The sequence below is a fragment of the Dasypus novemcinctus genome, chromosome 1, assembly GCF_030445035.2.
Source record: "Dasypus novemcinctus isolate mDasNov1 chromosome 1, mDasNov1.1.hap2, whole genome shotgun sequence".
Taxonomy (NCBI): Eukaryota; Metazoa; Chordata; class Mammalia; order Cingulata; family Dasypodidae; genus Dasypus; species Dasypus novemcinctus.
This window is the reverse complement of record NC_080673.1, coordinates 41,775,290-41,796,447: the sequence shown is the minus strand read 5'-3', so window position 1 is coordinate 41,796,447 and position 21,158 is coordinate 41,775,290. Positions and strand designations below refer to the sequence as shown.

General features: G+C 38.0%; 1 protein-coding gene and 1 pseudogene across 1 annotated transcript in view; one reads left to right on the top strand and one right to left on the bottom strand.

The window, feature by feature from the left end:
- FHIP1A (FHF complex subunit HOOK interacting protein 1A) overlaps nucleotides 1-21,158 on the top strand; it is a 345,875-nt gene that overhangs the window by 66,188 nt on the left and 258,529 nt on the right. The gene's annotated exons all lie outside the window — the stretch shown is intronic.
- On the bottom strand, nucleotides 17,898-19,593 carry LOC101443452 (ATP synthase F(0) complex subunit B1, mitochondrial pseudogene; annotated as a pseudogene).

The window sequence follows — 21,158 nt, the reverse complement described above, 5'->3', positions numbered from 1 at the left end:
AGCGTGAGTGGGTCTAGGGAAGTCCTTCTGTTGAATTGTTTCATTGGTTTAAAATGATTGCTTTCCTAGGAGCGGCAAGAAAAACTGGTCCAGTTTGTTTTTAGAGTTGTAAGTAAATACTTATGTAAGCAGTTCCTGGCTTTGCAATGTTTCCATCTGGAATATCATTTAAGAATTTGGCCAGATCTCAAGTGATTTATGTTTAGTAAACAAGATTATCTTCAGCTTCCTATTGTGAAAGAGCAAATGTGGTTTAGGGTTTAATTGCTTTTTTCAGCCTGTTTTAATTGCTTCTTCAAGGTAATACTGCATTAATCTCTGTTATGTATCTCTAATGTCAGGTGTGCCACAGTGGGTTCTGAAGAAAGAAACCGGAACAGTGGCTGAAGCTAGAATAGCTTAAAGTATTAATACCCTTATTATAAAGCTATCAAAGCTATAACTGTTTACTATAATTTAAGGTTGGGGCAGAGGGAGAGGAGAAAGTTAAGGAAGGACTTTGTACAGACTTAAAATTCAATTTTTAAAATTTTTTCATATCATCAGATGCTCTTAAATTTTTGGACAAATGAAATAAAGGGACTATCTAGTAAGCTTTTTCAAATTCTTATGATTTTTCATGTTTTAAATGTTTAATTTCCACCTCTGCTTTCCCATGTAGGAAAACAAAACATTTTTTTACTGAAAATTGAAATTGTGGGTACCTAGTGAAAAATGAAAATTTTTTTTGGTATTTGAGGATGCATTTTGAAAATTTGAATACTGGAATACTATTAAAATATGCATAGTTTTTTTTTCCTAAAGAGTGTTTATTTTTCTCCCCTTCTGCCTCTCTCCCCTGCTGTTGTCTGCTCTCTGTGTCCATTCGCTGTGTGTTCTGCTGTGTCTGCATGCATTCTTGTCAGCAGCACTGGGAATTGGTGTTTCTTTTGGTTGCATCATCTTGCTGCATCAGCTCTCTGTGTGTGTGGTGCCACTACTGGGCAGGCTGTGCTTTTTTTTGCGCGGGGTGGCTCTCCTTGCGGGGCACATTCCTTGTGTGTGGGCCAGCTCACTACATGGATCAGGAGGCCCTGGGCTTGAACCTTGAACCTCCTTTATGGTAGGCAGATGTTCTATCAGTTGAGCCAAATCTGCTTTCCAATATATTTTCATGTTTGTTTCAGATGAAATAGCTACTAACATATACTTAGTAAGTTCTCTGATATATTATAATAACCCCTCCCTACTCAGTCCACATACCTTTTCCTAAATCTTAAATGGAAGGTCTCTTTCTAAATTTGTACCTTAATATTTTAAAGTTTTGTATTTTGTACACAGTACAAACCAAGCAAGAGATAAAATGTATATAGAAGGTCACTGTCTTTCAGATTCTATTAGCTATTTTGAATCTAATTCTTAAACTGCTCATGGTACCTTGGCATTTTATCTCACTAGAGTTCAGTCTAGTCCTGTCAAGAACGGGTTTATTAGTCTTTTTTAATTGCCTGTTTAAAAATTTTCATTTCCAAAATAGTTGAGGAATTTAAGACGGTTATAAGTGTGGACTGAGGTGAAGAAAAAGTTCTGATCATATCAGGAATTCATAAAGGAAGGAAATGCAGAGGTGAATGATTTTAAGACTGTTGTGGAGGAATGGAGGATTTCTGAAGCATTTGTGTCCAGGAGAACAAGGCTTAGATTGTGTAGTTGCATAGAAAGGTATATGACATTTACATGAAGGAGAAGAACCAATTGCACTAGGTATAGAACCTACTTGGGTGACCATAGCAGAATTTACAGTATGATCTATAAAAGAAGGAAGACTGAAAAAGCAAGTGAGATAAAGAGACCTTAAGGGATAGGTAGGAACAGAGAGAGTTGTTTTCTGAGAAAACACTTGTTGAATGAAATAATGCATACATGAGCCTCTGGGAATGGGAGAGGTTTCCCAGCATATTGGGCAGGCTTACTATGTTGATGCCGATAGCTGAGTCTGAAAGGTGTGGTGGGTGTGGCTTATTCTTGTGACTACATGTGGAGAACAGACGTGGAAAAAGATATAAGTATTAGCCTGCAGGGTGTGTTTGGAGCCACAGTGGAAGGCAGTGGCATTTGGGGCCAGTTGAGTCAAATCAGTAACCTTAGAGGCCCATCTTTTTTTCTTGAATCATCCCTGACCTGAGGAACTTTGGGAAATGAGATCTGCTTTGTAACGTTTTGAGGGCAGGACAGACCCTGAAAAACTTTTGAATATGTAGTGTTAGAATCTCCTCTTGTTCCTTACAGTCCTCTTTCTGAGGTGTACTGTGGGTTCACATTGTTTTCTGGCAACTACTTTGCTGGGGGTGTATTTCATGTTCTGGATCTTTATTATTTTTTTTCCACTTCCCTTACCAAAAACTTAACTGTACATTGTCTAGTATCCTAGTATCTCTATATAATTGGAGCTAATTTAGTAAAATCATGCATTATCCTGTGTAGGATTACTATTTAACCCCTTTCCTGTTACATATTTGCATTAAAAAAGTTTCACATTATGTTAGCCCATGAAATGGTGGCATTTTTCGCATGTCTTTAGGTAGCTATTAAGATGATGATTTACAGTGGGATCATATTATATGCATATTTTTCTCACAGGAGTAAACTAATGCACTTGGCTGAAAAAAAAATATGGCAAGAAATAACAATTATGATATGATGTGCATAGTCCTGGAATGATCATCAGATGGGTGATGTGATCCTGCTGTTTTTCCAGAGATTTTGTTTCCTCTCAGAGTGTAAGCATTTTGGCTTTAACTACATAGCCTATGAAATGAAAGCCAACTACTTCATCTGGTGTTCACCAGAAGAAGCAATAGTTTTTCCAAAAGGTAGGAAAACTTGGTTATTTCGGTTTTGTTTTGGAGTTAGAGACAGTATAGTAATATATTTTATGAGGAATTTTAGGGATTTTTCAAGGGCGGTTTTGAACATTAGCAATTATTGCCTTGGGTTGATTTTATTCTAACCCATTTATCTGCCCCATCAGATATGACTACAGAGTATTGGTTGGCTGAGGGTAGGGCTTTTGGGCCAAGTGTGAGCTCCTTGAGGTTTGGGCCTATGTGTTATTTATCATTGTCAAAGGAGCTCAGAAAACATTGGTTGGTGAATGAGATGATGAATATATAACATCTCTGCCTGATGTTCCCTGCCCCTGCACATGGTCCCTAGAGCAGATATAGTGGGAATATTCTTGCTGCCTAGGTTTAGAAGAGATGGGTTTTGCGGAGTGGTTTAGACTGTGGGGACAAATTGTTGTACTTGCTGACACTGTCCTTTCTTCCTGCCTCTAGGTTCTGCCCTAGCCAAAGAAGATAGCATTGGGGATAGGTTGAAAGTAGGATGATGGTGTATATGAGATCCTGGTGGCTTTAAAGATACTCTTTTCATCCTTTCTTTTTTTTTTTTTTAAGATTTATTTATTTTTTATTTAACTCCCCCCCTCCCCCTGGTTGTCTGTTCTCTGTGTCCATTTGCTGCGTCTTCTTTCCTTGTCCGCTTCTGTTGTCGTCAGCGGCACGGGAAGTGTGTGCGGCGCCATTCCTGGACAGGCCGAGCCCCCTTTCGCGCTGGGTGGCTTTCCCCACGGGGCGCACTCCTTGAGCGTGGGGCTCCCCTACACGGGGACACCCCTGCGTGGCAGGGCACTCCTTGCGCGCATCAGCACTGCGCATGGGCCAACTCCACACGGGTCAAGGAGGCCCGGGGTTTGAACCGCGGACCTCCCATGCGGTAGACGGACGCCCTAACCACTGGGCCAAGTCCGTTTCCCCATCCTTTCTTTTTTATACCAATGCTCTTGTCTATTCCATGACAGGGCACCCTTGTCATTACATCTTGCATGGTCAAATTAGCATCATGTTAGCAGTTCAGGAATGCATGGTCCCCTGCTTAGAAGATTCCATTTCCGATTTGCCTCCACAGGTGATTTTGGTCACTGGAATTATGGGTGACTTATAATGAAAGCATCTAATAATCATCTCCTACTTCTTTCCTTTCATCTGTGGTCCAGTTTTAGACTGCAGTAATGATCCTAGTACTTTATGAATAGTTTGCATGGTAACTTACAAATACGTGTCATAATGAAAAGTTTTACCAGTTTAGTGGGTGACTGTGTTCAATGAAATTCTGAGTATGTGGCATCTCACAGTATCACCATGGTGCTTACTAAAAGGAGTCTGATTTTTATAAGGTGTCTGCTTAGCAGGGCAAGATTAAGTAACGATAGCCTTGCCACTGGAATTGGTCTGCTTTTTATGTTCCATTAACAGAGGTACACTTGTTGCCTCAGTTAGATTGTAGATTGGAAGCTCCTGTGTTTGCCATCCAGGCTTTCACACCAGAATTGCTTTTTTTTGAAAATTTTTTATTGTTTGCACTAGCTTTCTCCTTTCTCTGTCCATTCGCTGTGTGCTCTCTATGGCTGTGTCTTCTCTTTAGTAGGCATCGAAAACCAAACCTGGGACCTTCCATGTGTGAGAGAGGCGCTCAAATCGCTTCAGCCTCATCAACTCTCTGCTTTGTTGTGTCCCTCATTGTCTTTCTTCTTTGTGTCTCCTTGTTGTATTATCTTGCTGTGCCTGCCTGTTGTGCCAGCTTACTGTCTTGCTCATCTTCTCCAGGAGACACTGGAAACTGAACCCGAAACCTCCCATATGGAAGATGGGGGCTCAGTCACTCTTGAGCCACATCCGCTTCCCCAGAATTTCATTCTGATGCAATTTGTAGCCTTCTGTCAGCCTCCTGGTCTGGACTGATGTTTTTATTTTTGTAATGTGCCACTCAACCTTTGTTGTATTATATTAAAATAGGTCACAGAAATGGGGGGGACTCTTGCAGGTAACTAAATCCAATGGTTTTCAAACCTTTCCCTCAAAGGAACAGTAAAACCATTAAAAAATACAGTTTATCTCAATAGATTAATCAGAGAAAAGCTGACCTTGTTCAGAGAATATAGAAATGGGAGACCCAAAGCCTCCATCATTTCTCTATTCTTTCCAAACCCAACCCTTGAGACATAACGTGGGACTCTCTGGAGTTCTATTTGAGAACTACAGCTTTGGAGTAATAGATGGATTGCTAAGTCTTAAGGAAATCTTCCTAATGCCAATTTACTGTTTATTGCTTCCTGAGGGCAAAATTTTAAGACAAAATTGCTTGAAGTTCTTCTTCCGTTGTCTGTAGTGTGGATTACATATAGACACTCACTAGTCATTAAGAATCTTATTGTGTGCCCTGAATATATAATCCAACCACTGTGCACTATAGGTACCCCAGATGACAGGGGTAAGTGGTGGTCCTGGCTTTTTTATTTGATGATGATTATGCCATCTGGATGGCCTCTGAGTGACATCAGGGCTTTCTTGCTGAGAGGGAGGAACCAGACTTGTATATTGGCCAGATTAAATTGCCATTCGAATTCACTTTCTTTTCTCTTTCCTTTCTTCTCCCTCTCTCCCCTTCTTCCCTCTCTCTCTCTCATCAATTGTCATCTGTCTTCTAAACATTTGAGAGTTGGTTTCATTTGTCGTGTTCCTTGAATACCTAATGGTTCCATGCATATTTCCTAATACCAAGGATATTCACTTACATAATCTCATTAAGTAGTTACCGAGTTTAAGAAATTTAACTTTGATATAATGCATATAGTCTATAATGTCCTTTTGGACATTTTCTCTTCCATTATTAGATCCAGCCCAGGATTATGTAATGCATTTAATTGTCATTGTATCTTTAGCCTCATTTTTAAAAAAATTGTGAAAACATGTACACAATGTAAGCTTTCCCATTTAAACTATTCCCAAGCATAAATTTAAGTAGAATTAATCCAGTAGAATTAATGTTGTGCTATCCTCACTACCAACCATTAGTAAAACTTTTCTATTACTCCAAACAAATCCTGTAACCATTAGGCATTAATTCCCCATTCTGCCTTCCTCCTACCCTTGGTAACTTGTACTCTAATTTTTGTCTCTATGAATTTATATATTCTAGTTATTTCATATAAGTGGAATCATATAATATTTGTCTTTTTGTGTCTGACTAATTTCACTTAACGTGATGTCTTCAGGGTTCATCCGTGTTGCAGCCTGTCTCAGAAATGCATTCCATTTAGTCTTAATAATACCACATTGTATGTATATACCATGTGTTGTTTATTCATTCATCTGTTAATGCATGTTTGAGCTGCTTCCAAATTTTGGCTATTGTGAATAATGTCACTGAACATGGGTCTCTTTTGGAGTTCCTGATTTCTATCCTTTAGATAGATACCTAGGAAGAGGGATGACTCAGTCATATGTTAGTTCCATGTTTAAATTTTTGAAGAACTACTGAACTGTTCTCCAAGTGGCTACCGCATTTTATATTCCCACCAACAATGTACTGTAGTTCCTGTTTCTCTGCATCTTTGACAGCACTGTTGTTCTCCATTCTTTTAATAGTAGCCATTTAGTGAGTGTGAAATGTATCTCATTGGGGTTTTGATTTGCATTTCCTATGATGGCTAATGATGTTGAACATCTTTTCGTGTGCTTTTTGGACACTTGTATATCTTCTTTGGGTAAATATTCAAGTCCTTAGCCCATTTTTAAATTGAGTTTTTTGTCTTTCTGTTGTTGAGTTGTAAGAATTCATAATTATTTCTGGATATTGAACTCTATCAGATATGTGGTTTCCAAATACTTTCTCCCATTCTATTTGTCTTTTCACTTTCTTGATAATGTCCTTTGCACAAAACTTGTGTATTTTGTTGAAGCCCAATTTATCTGCCTTTTTTTTTTGTTGCTCATGGTTTTGGTTGTAAGGTCTAGGAACCCATTGTCAAATGTATTTTGTTGCTCATGGTTTTGGTTGTAAGGTCTAGGAACCCATTGTCAAATACAAGAACCTGAAGTTATTTCCCCATGTGTTCTTCAAGAGTTTTATAGTTTTTGCTCTAATATTTCAGTTATCCATTTTGACTTAATTATTGAATATGGTGTGAGGTCTCTGGACTTTGATCAGATGCTGGAAAGAATCCATCCATAGTCCCTTTACTCTACCTCTACCCCAAAAGATGATTACTGCCTTAGTTGCTCTAGTTCTTTTGGATAATAGTTTTAAGACTTTCACAAGTGTGTAGCCATTTGAGTTGAGGAACTTTCAGGAGATTGGCAATCATATATATTTTTTAACTTTTTATTTTGAAATACTTAAAGGGCAGTTACAAACATAATCCAAACTCCATACAGAGAACACCTCTAGATACCCAGATCCACCAATTTTAACATTTTGCCACATTTGCTGTATCATTCTATCTACTCATTCATATAAATGTCTCTTTATCAATCCATTTTCTGAACACTTCGATGTGGTCTTTGAACACTTAATACTTACATGTACATTTCCTAAGAATAAGCATATTCAGTTATGTAACCACCTTACGTACAGTTATTAAGATCAAGAAATTTAACATTGATATAAAGCTTACAGTCTATATTCTAATTTTTCATATATTCCAATAATGTTCCTTTGAGCTTTTTCTACACCCTTGTTAATTCCCATCTAAGACTACCCGTCCAAGATCATGTATTTAATTTGTCATTGTTTTTTTAAATTGTAGGAAAAATTGCAATTTCAACCTCTCCCAAGCATACATTTCCGTGGTATTAACCACATTCACAATACAGTATTCTAACCGCCTTCCATTACTAAAACTTTCCCATCTTCCCAAACAGAAACCCTATACCCATTATGTGCTGATTCCTCATTCCCTGTCCCACACACCCCTGGCAACCTGTACTCTAATTTCTGTCTCTATGAGCTTGTATATTTTCTGGTATTTTATTTGTAGTTACAATGGGGCTTAAATTTAACAACTTAATCAGTAACAATCTCATTTTCTTTGGTACCAGTTTAACTTCAATAGATTGAACAAACTATGTTCCTATACCCTTCTGTCTCGCACCTTTATGTAGTTCTTGTCACAAATGACCTGTTTATATATTTCGAATAAAAACCACTGATTTATCATTGCATTTAATGAATTTGATTTTTAGATCCTGTAGGAAGTAAAAAGTGAAGTTACAAACCAAACATACTATAGTGCTGGCACTTATATTTACCCCTGTTGTTACCCTCACCATGATCTTTATTTCTTCATGTGAATTTGATCTATTATCTATTGTCCTTTACTTTCAACCTGCAGAAATCTTTTTAGCTTCTCTTGTAGGGCTGGTGTAGTGATGATGAACTCCCTCAGCTTTTGTTTATCTGGGAATGTCTTAATCTCTCCCTCATATTTGAAAGATGATTTTGCTGGATATAGATTCTTGGTTGGCAATTTTTTGTTTCCAGCACTTTAAAAATGTCAGCCCACTATCTTCTTGTCCCCATAGTTTCTGATGAAAAATTGGCACTTAATCTTGTTGAAGCTCTTTTAATGGGACACATTGCTTCTCTCTCATGGCTTTCAGAATTCTCTTAGGCATTTGACAGTTTGACTATTATATGCTATGGTGTGGGTCTATTTGGGTTTATCCTGATTGGAGTTTGTTGCGCATCTTGGATATGTATATTCATGTTTTCATTAAATTTTGGAGGTTTTCAGACATTATTTATTTGAATATTTTCTCTGCCCCTTTCTCTGTTCTCCTTTTTGGACTCCCACAGTGAATTTGTTGGCATGCTTGATGGTGAGCCACAGGTTTACGCAGGGTCTATTCATTTGACTTCATTCATTCATCTTTCTGCTCTTCAGTGTGAGTGATTTCAATTGTCTCATTTCAGGGACACTGATTCTTTCTTTTGCCAGCTCCAGTCTGGTGTTGAACCCTTGTAGGTAATTTTAAATTTCTATTACTGTGCTTTTTAGCTCTGTTTGGTACTTTTTCATAATTTTCATCTCTGTTGATATTCTCTTTGTGTTCATCTGTCAGCTTCCTGATTTCCTTTAGGTTTTTTGTCCATGTTTTCCTTGAGGCCTTAGGACCATTTTTGCATCTATAATCATTAGAGAAATTAGTTTGTAATTTTCTTTTTTTCGTATATCTTTATCTGGCTTCAGTATTAGGGCCAGATATTTTTGGCTTCATGGAATGAGTTTGGTAGTGTTCCTTCCTATTCAGTTTTTTTTTTTTGAAGAGCTTGAGAAAGATTGGTATTAGGTTATCTTTGACTGTTTGGTAGAATTCATCTGTGAAGCCATGTGATTCTGGTCTTTTCATTTTTCGGGAGGTGTTTCATGACTGTTTTCAATCTCTTGTGATTCTTTTGTTGAGGTCTTCTATATCTTCTAGGGTCAGTGAAGATTGTTCATGTGTTTCTAGGAATTTGTCCATTTTTTCTGTGTTGTCTAGTTTGTTGGCATGCAGTTGTTGATATTATCCTCTTTTAGTCTCTCCTATTTCTGTGGGATCAGTGGTGATGTCCCCCCTCTCATTTCTGATTTTATTTATTTGTGTCTTCTGTCTTTTCTTTGCCAGTCTAGCTAAGGGTTTGTTGATTTTGTTGATCTTCTTAAAGAACCACCTTTCAGTTTTATTGATTCTCTCTATTGTTTGTTCTAAATTTCATGTATTTTTGCTTGATTTTTATTATTTTTCTTCTGTGCTCTTTGGGATTAGTTTTCTCTTCTTTTTTTCTAGTTGCCCAGGTGTGCAGTTAGTTCTTTGATTTGACTCTTCTTTTTCAGTGTGAGCATTGAGGGCTATAAATTTACCTCTCAGCACTGCCTTTGCTGTATCCTATAAGTTTTGATATATTGTGTTCTCGTTTTCATTGATGCATTGCTTTTATCTTGCTGCTTTCAGAATCCTTTGTCTCTGATATTTATCATTCTGAATAGTAGGGGTCTTAGAGTATGTCTACTTGGATTTATTTTGTTTGAGATGCCTTGTCCTCCTTGGATTTTTTTTTTTAAGATTTATTTATTTATTTATTTCTCCCCCCCGCCCCACCACAGTCTGTTCTCTCTGTCTGTTTGCTGTGTCTTGTTTCTTTGTCATCAGCAGCCTGGGAATCTGTGTCTCTTTTCTTGTTGCATCATCTTGTTGTGTCAGCTCTCCTTGTGGGTGGCGCCATTCCTGGGCAGGCTGCACTTTCTTTTGTGTAGGGTGCCTCTCCTTACGGGGTGCCCTCCTTGCGCGTGGGGCCCACCTATGCGGGGGACACCCCTGCGTGACACGGCACTCCTTGTGCGTATCAGCACTGAGCGTGGGCCAGCTCCACACGGGTCAAGGAGGTCCGGGGTTTGAACCGCGGACCTCCCATGTGGTAGGCAGATGCCCTAACCACTGGGCCAAGTCTACCGTCCTCCTTGGATTTTTATATCTATGTCTTTTATAAGGGTTGGGAAATTTTCGGTCATTATTTCCTCAATTATTCTTTCTGCCCCTTTTCTATTATCCTTTCCTTCTGGGGCACCTACAACACATATGTTTGTGTGTTTCATGTTTTTATTCAGTTCCCTGAGATCCTATCCAATTTTTTCCATTCTTTTTCCTGTCTGTTTTTCTGTCTTTTCAAGTTCAAAACTTCTGTTCTCAGTTTTGCTAATTGGTTCTTCTGCCATTTCAAATCTGTTGTTATATGCCTTTAATGTATTTTCTAAATTAAAGATTTATTTCTTTATCTTCCCCCACCCCCAAATTGTTTATACTTGCTCTGTTCGTTGTCTTTGTTTCTTTAGGAGCACTGGGAACTGAACCTGGAACCTCCAAAGTAGGAGGGAGGCACCTAATCATGTAAGCCACCTCTTTTCCCTGCTTTGTTGTATCTCTTGTTGTGTTTTTCCTCTTGTGTCTCTTATGTTAACTTGTTGTGTCAGCTCTCTGTGCCTCCTGTTTGCACAAGCTTGCCATCCTGCTTGTCTTTTTTAGAAGCACTGGGAACCTCTGCTTCCTGCTTTGCTGTGTCTCTCATTATGTTTTTCTTCTTGTGTCTCTTGTTGAGTCATCTTGTTGTGTCAGCTTGCTGTACCTTCCCATCGCGCTAACTTGCTGTCTTCTTTAGGAGGCACCGGGACCTGGACTGTGGACCTCCCATGTGGTAGTCAGGAACCCAGTTTCTTGAGCCACATCTGCTTCCCTCTAATGTGTTTTTAATCTCATCCATTGAGTCTTTCATTCCCATAAGTTGTTACTTTTCTTTGCAGGCTTTCTAATTGTTCTTGATGTTCACACCGTGTCTTCTTAATATCCTTTATCTCTTTAGCCATGTTTTCCTTTCAACTCTTGAATTGATTTAGATTTGTGTGATTACCATTTATTAATTGTCTCAAATCCTGTGTCTCATCAGGATTTTTGGTTTGTTCCTTTGTCCAGGCCATCTCTTACTGTTTCTTAGTATGACTTGTAAATTTTTGCTGATGTCTAGGCATCTGATTATGCTGGTGAATTTATTCTAATGGTCAATTTCTCTCTCTTTCCTAGTGGTTTTGTTTCATGCCTCTACTTTGATTTTTGGTTAATTGTATTCTCAGTCTTCTTATTAGAGAAGTAGTAGGTTTACAGAAAAATCATGCTTAAAATATAGGATTTCCATATACCATTTTATTATTAGCATCCTGGATTGGTATGATACATTTGTTAGAATTGATGAAAGCATACTTTCATTTTGTCCTATTAACTCTATCCTGTGGCTTAATTTAGAGTTCACTGTGTTGTACTATTCCATGGATTTTATTTTAAAAAATATTTATTCTAGTATCATAATATAATCCAACATTTCCACTCTTTCAACCCTGTTCAGCTACATATTTCTGTCCTGTTAATTATATTCACAATGTGGGAATTAAAAAAAAAATAGTCTTTATTTGATTTTTTAATGTTATATTAAAAAAATATGAGGTCCCCATATACCCCCCACCTCCCTCACCCCACCCATCCCCCCATAACAACAACCTCCTCCATCATCATGAGACATTTATTGCATTTGGTGAATACATCTCTGAGCACCGCTGCACCTCATGGTCAATGGTCCATACCATAGCCAACAATCTCAGTGGGCCATGGGAAGACATATATTGTCCAGTAACTGTCCCTGCAGCACCACCAGGACAACTCCAACCCCCAAAAATGCCCCCACATCACATCTCCTCCTCCCACTCCCTACCCCCAGCAGCCACCATGGCCACTTGCTCCACAGCAGTGCCACACCTTCTTCAATTACTAATCACAACAGTTCATGAATAGAATATCAGTAAGTCCACTCTAATCCATACTCTATTCCTCCATCCTGTGGACCTTAGAATGGTTGTGTCCACTCCACATCTATATCAAGAGGGGGCCTAGATTCCACATGGATGCTGGATGCAATTCTCCTGCTTTCAGTTGTAGGCACTCTTGGCTTCCTGGAGTGGTGGTTGACCTTCTTCACCTACATGTTAGCTGAGTAGGGTAAGTCCAATAAACCAGAGTGTAGGAGTTGCAAGTCTGCTGAGGCTCAGGGCCTGGCTATCACATGGTCAGTCCAGAGACAATGTAGGAATTTTTTAAAAGCAAAATTATATACATGTATTTCCTACTTCACAGTTGAATAAAAGCCTATACTGGTCCCTTTTCTTCTTTCTTCCACCAAGATCATAGAGAAATTCTACCTGATCATATATTAGCTTTTAGGGTCAGGTAGGGCAGGTCATTGACAGCTAATAATATCTCCTTATTTTCGTTGGATTGTTCTTTGGGTTTCAAAGACTTGTGCCTGTAACTTATATTACATAGCCTTAAAATTGCACATAAAAGTTTGCTATGGGAAAATAGCAAATGTAAGATAAATTGAGAAGGTTAAAGGGAAAATGGTGCTAAGAGCTTCTCATAAATGAATTCTCATCATAAAAGCATGGTGATTTCTCCAGGTGACAAATTAGCTTGAGACTGTTCTTTGCATTTTTAAATAATGTGTGGTAGGGTAATTCCATTTGTGTTTAAGCCAGAGGTCAGTGCCTCAATTTATTCCATTTGTGCTTTTTGCCTAATAGGATAGAAAAGAAAGCTGTATATATGGATATTTGATTTACTTTTATTTTGCAAATGCATTGTATCTGTGATTTCATAATAAGGTGCTGCGTGTTAAGTCAGGTTGGCATATAAAAAGGTGCCTTTGCTGAGGGCTTGGGGCCAGAGCATTTTTTCCAAAAGGAATTTATGTGCTTAGAAAACTTCTTATAAAGATTTTTGTTCTGACTTGAATTACTCTTTCACATCAGTGGGGTTGCTGGAAAAGATATCAAGATGCCAGTTAAGTATTTTAGTTCACGGACATTGGGTGGATAGAAAAGGCATTATTATTGGTTTATTATTATTTATTGAGTGGGTGGTTGTTCTTTCTGCCAGCAAATCAGAGGTTTGCTTCTAACAATTCTGAGCAAGTGACTCCATCTTTTATTAGGAATAGGCATATGCATATTAATATTGTTTAGATTTCTTTTGGGAGAAATACCGTGATTTTAGAGTTTGTGCATTTGTGATGTGCTGTACACTAATTAGAGTAAAGAAAAGAGAGATTATACCTTTCCCCTTATAATCTTGTAAAACCCAATGGATCGTGTGAAACTGTTTTTCTTCTAGCCATTGTTGTCAGTATTATGAGTTTAGACTGGGTAATAAATAACAATATATTAGCCCTCTGCATCCTTCTATTTTCATTTCCTTGTTCTGGCCTGTGGCCACATTGCATTTTTACTCCAGGATTTTAATTTGTGGGGTAGAGAACACTGGTCATGATGTTAGCTAATTGCCTCACATGCTGGCTGTTGTGGCCTTGACCTTTCAAAGGTCAGTGATGCCAAAGGTCTCAGTTTTGAATGAGAATTTTATGGTTTCAACCTCAGGGGAATCTTGGTGTTCGGGGATCAATGGATGTAGTTGCAAAGAAGGATAAGGGAAATGTGGGGCAGGTGCTTGATTCAGGAGCTCCAGGGCCACATACCAATCATTCTGCCATCCTGTGGTACTGGTCTTCACATTTTCTGAAGGAAACAGAAGAGATTTATATAGCTAAGTCTATGAGAGAGCCTAAAGCCAACACAGGCCTCTGGATTTCCCTAAAGTGTCTTTTAACACTGGGTTCCTCCTGGGATCATTTTTTTGTTCAACTTTAATGTCCTTTTTCCCACAAGAAAAAAAGAAAAACAACCTAGAAATCTATGCTGCCTCTGGTGGAACGTGGTATATAACATAATCTGTTTGCATCGAAATAAATAAGGTAATCATAGTTTCAATGACATGCCAATGAACAGACCCAGACACCATATGTTGACTTGGCTTTTTTGAGGTTGTATTTTCACCCATCTGGACAGATGAGGACACCAGACATATGTAAGAATAGGAAGTACATATGTGATTAAAATGATTATTTATTGCATAAACATCTTACTCTTTGGCTAGAGTAGTGACTTATGAACTTACTTTAAAATAGCTTTGCCTTGGAAAGCGGACTTGGGCCAATGGATAGGGCATCCACCTACCATGTGGGAGGTCTGCAGTTCAAACCCTGGGCCTCCTTGACCTGTGTGGAGCTGGCCCACGCACAGTGCTGATGCACACAAGGAGTGTCCTGCCACGCAGGGGTATCCCCTGCGTAGGGGATCCTCAAGCACAAGGTGTGTACCCTGTAAGGCGAGCCGCCCAGCGTGAAAGAAAGTGCTGCCTGCCCAAGAATGGCGCCGCACACACATGGAGAGCTGACACAACTAGATGACGCAACAAAAAGAAACAAAGATTCCTGGTGCTGCTGATAAGGATAGAAGTGGTCACAGAAGAACACACAGTGAGTGGACGCAGAGAGCAGACAACTGGGGAGGGGAGAAAAAAATAAAAAATAAATCTTAAAAAAAAAATAGCTTTGCCCTAATAATTCAAGCTATGAATTGTTTTTTGTATTTTTAAAATTGAGATAAAATTCATAATTTAAAAGCCATGAATATTTTTTTGTCAAGAGAATTTAAGAAAAGTTAATTGACTCAACACTTGATTGATTCAGTTATTTCAATTTAATGGCTGATAGTCTAGGGTAATAAAATGCAAGTTCCTTTCCTTCAAGGAATTACAACTTACTGAGGGTATAAGAATATCTAAACAAATACTAAAAGAGACATGTGCAAGGTGCTTTGTTCTGGCCAAGGATGTTTATCATATTTTTGTTTTCGAGCCTGCCTCTGAAAATGGTTGCATCTTTTCTTCTTGCTTTGTTTTTGTTACTGATCGCTACTTGCCTCACTTCATTGCTTTAGTATTTTCTGTATTAGTGTATTAGGGTTCTCCAGAGAAACAGAGCCAAAAGGACACACACACAAACACACACAGAGACTTATTTTGAGAAATTGGTGGGGCCTGGCAAGTCTGAAATCTGTAGGGCAGGCTGACCGGCTGGATTATGCAGTAGTTGATGTTGTAGGCTTGAGACACAATTTCTTCTTTGGGAAGACTCTGTTTTTATTCTGCAGTCCTTCAATTTGTTGGATGAGGCTCACCCACATTATTGAGGGTAATCTTCAATAATGAAGCTAACAGATTAGATGTCAATCACATGTACAAAATACCTTCACACAACATCTAGTATCTGACCCAACTACAGAGCACCATAGTTTAGCCAAGTTGACATATAAAATTAACCATCACAATTAAGAATTGTGTATGTTAAGTTAGACTTTGTTAGCCACTTCATGCTTCTGAATACCTCTTGCTTCTATGATTTAAAGGAGGAAATAAAAGTGGTGATGCCTGGTATTAGTCTTTTTGCTAGGATTGTAACCATGCAGCACATAGAAAGTTTGATATAAAAAGGTACTTTTGAATGTTGGAGTATAAACTGTGATTCTTTCAAGCTTATTTTTCCTGCAAGTTTGTGAGAAGCCATTGCACAGTAAAGCTCTAGATCTGCTTACTTACTTAATCCCAAAGTATATTTCCATTTTATTATGTTTAATTCCCTCTTCTCCTCCCCAAGGCCCAAACCCGGGAAATGGCCCTGTCTCTTCTGCTTTGAAGCTTCTTAAAACTTGATATCTCTAATTTCTGCCCCCTTTTAATAAAGTTATTTGCATGTTGCAGTTGAAAATAGCGATGACTTCTCCTTTTTTATTGGTAAGTGAAGGATTAACTGGATAATATTTATAAGGATCTCTGGAATTCTTAGAGAAAGTACTATTGAATGAAATAGTAATTATGCAGGATTAATAAATTATTTTCTTGGATTAAGCTGAGTTTTATTAAGGTGAATTTTTCTCAGTGCTAGTCTTTTTCTTTTTTTAAAAATTTTAAACATCTAGCCTCCTGTTTTACAGTTAATGCTCTTTTGATTCTATTACTTCCCTACTCTAGGCCATTTCTTTTTGTTTGATTCAAAAAAACTTATTTTTAATTGTAAAATTTACATAAAATTATTCCAACCACTTTTATTATTGGACAATTCTTTTACATTAAGTGTACTGACAATACTGTGTAACTTTCACCACTGTCTATTTCTAGAGTTTTCATCATCCCAAACCCAGCCTCCCTCTCCTTTAGCAATAAATGCCATTACCCCTTCCCCAATCTCTTGTAGCCACTATTCTGTTCTCTTTCTCTTTGATGTGCTTATTCTAAGTATTTCATATAAAAGACACCATACAATATTTGTACTTTCTTGTCTGGCTTATTTCATGCAGTTTGAGTTCATCCATGTTATAGCATATACCAGCATTTCATTGCTTTTTATGACTGAATAATCTTTTATGTGGATATATCACATTTTGTTTATCCCTTCACCCTATGATGGACCACTTGGGTTGTGCCCACCTTTTGGCAATTGTGAATAAAATAATGCTGTTATAAACACTGGTATACAAATATCTATCTGAGTCCCTGCTTTCAGGCCTTTTGTATGTATATGTAGGAGTGAGAATTCTATGTTTAACTTTCTCTGGAACTGCTAAACTGTTTTACACAGCACCATTTAACATTCCCCCTAATAGTGTAGGAAGCTTCCTATGTCTCTGCATTATTGCCAAACACTTGTTATTTTAAGAATAGCCATCCTATTGGGCATGAAATGATATCTCATATTAGTTTTAATTTGCATCTTTCTAATGGCTCATGATGTTGACCATATTTTCATATACTTATTGGTTATTTGAAAGTCTTATTTTGAGAAATGTCTGTTCAAATCCTTGGCAAATTTTTAAATTGGGTTGTTAATTTTGTTTAGTTGTAGAATTAAAAAAAAATACATAGTCTGCTTATTAAACCTTTATCAGATATATATGGTTTCCAAATATTTTCTCCTTTTCTACAAATTGTCTTTTCACTTTCTTGATAATAACCTTTGTTGAACAAAAGGTTTTAATTGTGGTGAAGTCCATTTTAATCTATTTTTCTTTAGTTGTTTGTGCTTTTGGTGTAAAATTGGAAAATCCATTGCCTACTAAAAGATACTGAAAATATTTCCCCTTGTTGTCTTGTGAGAGAGTTACAGAATTAGCACTTATATTTAGGTTGTTGATCCATTTTGAATTATTTTTTTATGTATGATGAGAGGTGGGAATCTGCTTTCCCTCATTTGCTTGTGGATTTCTAGTTTCCCAGCACCATTTGTTGAAGAAGCTATTATTTCTACATTCAATGAATTTGGCATCCATGCCAAAAGTCAGCTGTCTGTAGATGTATGAATTTATCTCTGTACTCTTACTTCTATTCCATTGGTTTATATATCTGTCCTTATGCCAATACTGCATTGTGTCATTATTATTGCTATTTTTTACTGGTGCAGTATATTGTTTTAATCTCTTATTATATCAAAGTCAAACTTTTCATTTTTAATTAAGGTAAACTGTAACATCACTAGACAGCAATGCACAAAGACAGATTTTGTCACATAAACAATTTTCCATTTAGGCAGGCAGCTGTGTCTAGCTGTCACAGTAGGGATAGGTGCAGAACAACTAACTGTGCTTGAGCCTTCTTTGCAAGCAGCTTTAAATCTGTAATGCACATGGCATTTGTCTCCTTTTCCTGCTGTGTAGAGATGCTCTGTACCATGTACTTCTCCACCTACTTTATCATGTGTTCTTGCTCCTTTTAATGCATCATATTCTGCACAGAGATTTAGTAGTACAGACAGTTCTTTACTTCCTTATGTATTCTATGAAGCCTTTCCTGGTAAGTAACCTCCAAGGCCATGTTATTCCTCTGGACATCGAAAAGGTAGTGGATACTGCTGCCCCAGTGCCTACTGTGATTTCTTGAAGCCATTTGCATCTTGAATGTTTTTTGATTGAAGCCTGATTCACCTCTTCTAGGTGGGCAATAGTTTGCTCATTGAGTGTATCAGCAAATTGTCCAGTAAAGGATCATATTTTTTAATTACAGTGATGAGCAACCCTACTATTGATAATGCAGAGAAGGTTTCTGGGGTAATCACATATTTTTCTTGGATAGAAAATACAAGATAAGTCCAGTTCCTAGGATCTGGGTTCCTGTGACACTGATTTTAGGAAAAAGGAACTGGAAGAATTCCTCAAGGATCAGCCCAAGGTGAACTTTTCCTTCTTAATCAGGAAGAGGTGGTATAGGGGCAAAACTTGGCTGCTCTGCTTGATAATACCCCTGGATCTAGGAAGGCTCTATTCTATGGAGAGGGGGCGGCTGTGGTGGTACCAGAAAGTGCCACATGGGACAGCATGGTTAGTCAAGGTCCAGGCAGGAGAATTCCGTGACCCCACAAGAGTTTGTCAGGGGCAGCGGTAAGATGGCCAGTTACCATACTGCTGTAATTATTGTAGCTTTATAGTAAGTTTTGCAATCAGGAAGTGTGAATACTTGAAGAAATTTTTCTTTTTTAATATTATTTTGGCTATTTAGAGCCACTGGCATATGAATTTGAGGATCAGCTTTTTCATTTCTACGAAGATAGCTGTTGGAATTTTGAAAGGAAGTTCATTGAATTTGTAGATAGGTCTTCCAATACATGAACATGGGATATCTTTTCATTTTGTTTAGGTCTTTACATTCTTTCAGCAATGCTTTGTAGTTTTCAGTTTGTAAGTCTTTCACCTCCTTGGTTACATTTATTCCTAAGTATTTTGTTCTTTTAGATGCTATTTATAAATGGAATTATTTTCTTGATTTCATTTTCAGATTATTCTCTGCTGGTATATAGAAACCCAACTGACTTCTATGTGCTTATTTTATATCCTGCAACTATGCTGAATTTATTTACTAGTTCTAGTGGCTTTCTTGTGGATTGTTTGGGATTACCTATATATAAGATCACATCATCTTTGAGTATGGATAATTTGACTTCTTCTTTTCCAATTTTAATGCCTTTTATTTCTTTTTCTTGCCTGATTGTTCTGGCTAGTACTTCCAGGTCAGTACTGAATAACAGTGGTGACAGAGGGTATCCTTATCTTGTTTTTGATCTTAGATCTAAAGCTTTCAGTCTTTCACCATTGGGTATGGTATTTGCTGTAGGCTTTTTATAAATGTTCTTTTTATTTATTTATTTTAAAGATTTATTTTATTTATTTCTCTCTCCCCTTCCACCCACCTCCATTGTCTGCTCTGGTCCATTCACTGTGCGCTCTTCTGTATTTGACTGCACTCCTGTCATGTGGCACTGGGAAAACAGTCACTTTTTTTGTTGTGTCATCTTGCTGCGTCAGCTCTCCGTGTGTGCAGTGCCACTCCTGGCCAGGCTGTGCCTTTTTTGCATGGGGTGGCTCTCTTTGCGGGGTGCATTTCTTGTGTGGGGGACACCCCTATGCGGGGGACACTTCTCCATGGCATGGCACTCCTTGCATGCGGCAGCACTGCGCATGGGCTAGCTCACCACACGGGTCAGAAGGCCCTGGGTATTGGAACCCCAGACCCTCCATATGGTGGGTGGATGCTCTATCTGTTGAGCCACAACCGCTTCCCTATAAATGTTCTTCATTATGCTGAGTAAGTTCCTTTCTATGCCTAGTTTACTGAGTGTGTGTTTTTCAAAGATTCATTTTATTTATTTTATTTCTCCCCACCCCTTTGTTGTTTGCATTTGCTGTGCCTGTTCATTGTGTGCTAGTCTTCCTTTTAGTAGGCGATGGGAACTGAGCCTGGGACCTCCTGTGTGGGAGGGAGGTGCCTAAATCACTTGAGTCACCTCTGCTCCCAGTTTTGTTGTGCTTCTCATTATGTTTTTGTCTTTGTGTCTCTTGTTGTGTCATTTTGTTGTGTCAGCTCACTGTGCCAGCCCATTGCATCAGCTTGCTGTCTTGCTTGTCTTCTTTAGGAGGCACTGGGAACCAAACCTGTGACCTCCCTTGTGGTAGGCGGGAGCTCAGTCACTTGAGCCACATCTGCTTCCCTACTGTTTTGTTTTTCTTTTTTTTCCCTTTGTCTAGTTTTTAAAAAATATATTGAAGTATATCACTTATACATAAACATACATAAACAAATATATGTAGTAATAGCTGTGGGAGCATCCTCAAAATATTACTTCTAACCAAAGAATCTTACATTTGGTGTATTTTTTCCCCCAACCCACAGTATTATTATTATTACTATTATTATTACTACTACTACTATTACTTTTATATCATTTATATATGAACATACATAAACAGTAAGTGTACGGTAAAAGTTCTGAACTTACAAGGCAAACATGCATAACATTATGCAGAGGTCCCCTACACCAACCCACCACCAATACTTTGCATTGTCGTGAGACATCTGTTTGAAATTATGGAAGAACATTGTCAAAATCTTACTACTAAGTATAGTTCTTATCTGATATTTGGTGTATTTCCCCCCCAACCCACCCCATATTTGTTAAATTTTTATGATAGAAGTTTATAAACTTACAAAACAGTCATGCACATGTGCAGAATTCCCATACAATGCCCCTCTGTCAACACATCACATCATGGTAGAACATTTGTCACAGATTATGAGGTAATATCATCAGACTATTACCAGGTCCATAGTATACATTTGCACACTTTTTCTGTACTCCCCCATTATCAAAACAGTACATCTTTGGCATAGATGTATGAATATTATATTATTGTTATCCACAGTTCATAAGTTATTCCAGTTGCATTTTTCCTATGCTTCTCCACATTCCCAACACCTCGCAATAGTGACATACATCTGCTCTAGCTCATAAAGGACACTCTTGCATCTGCACCATCAGCC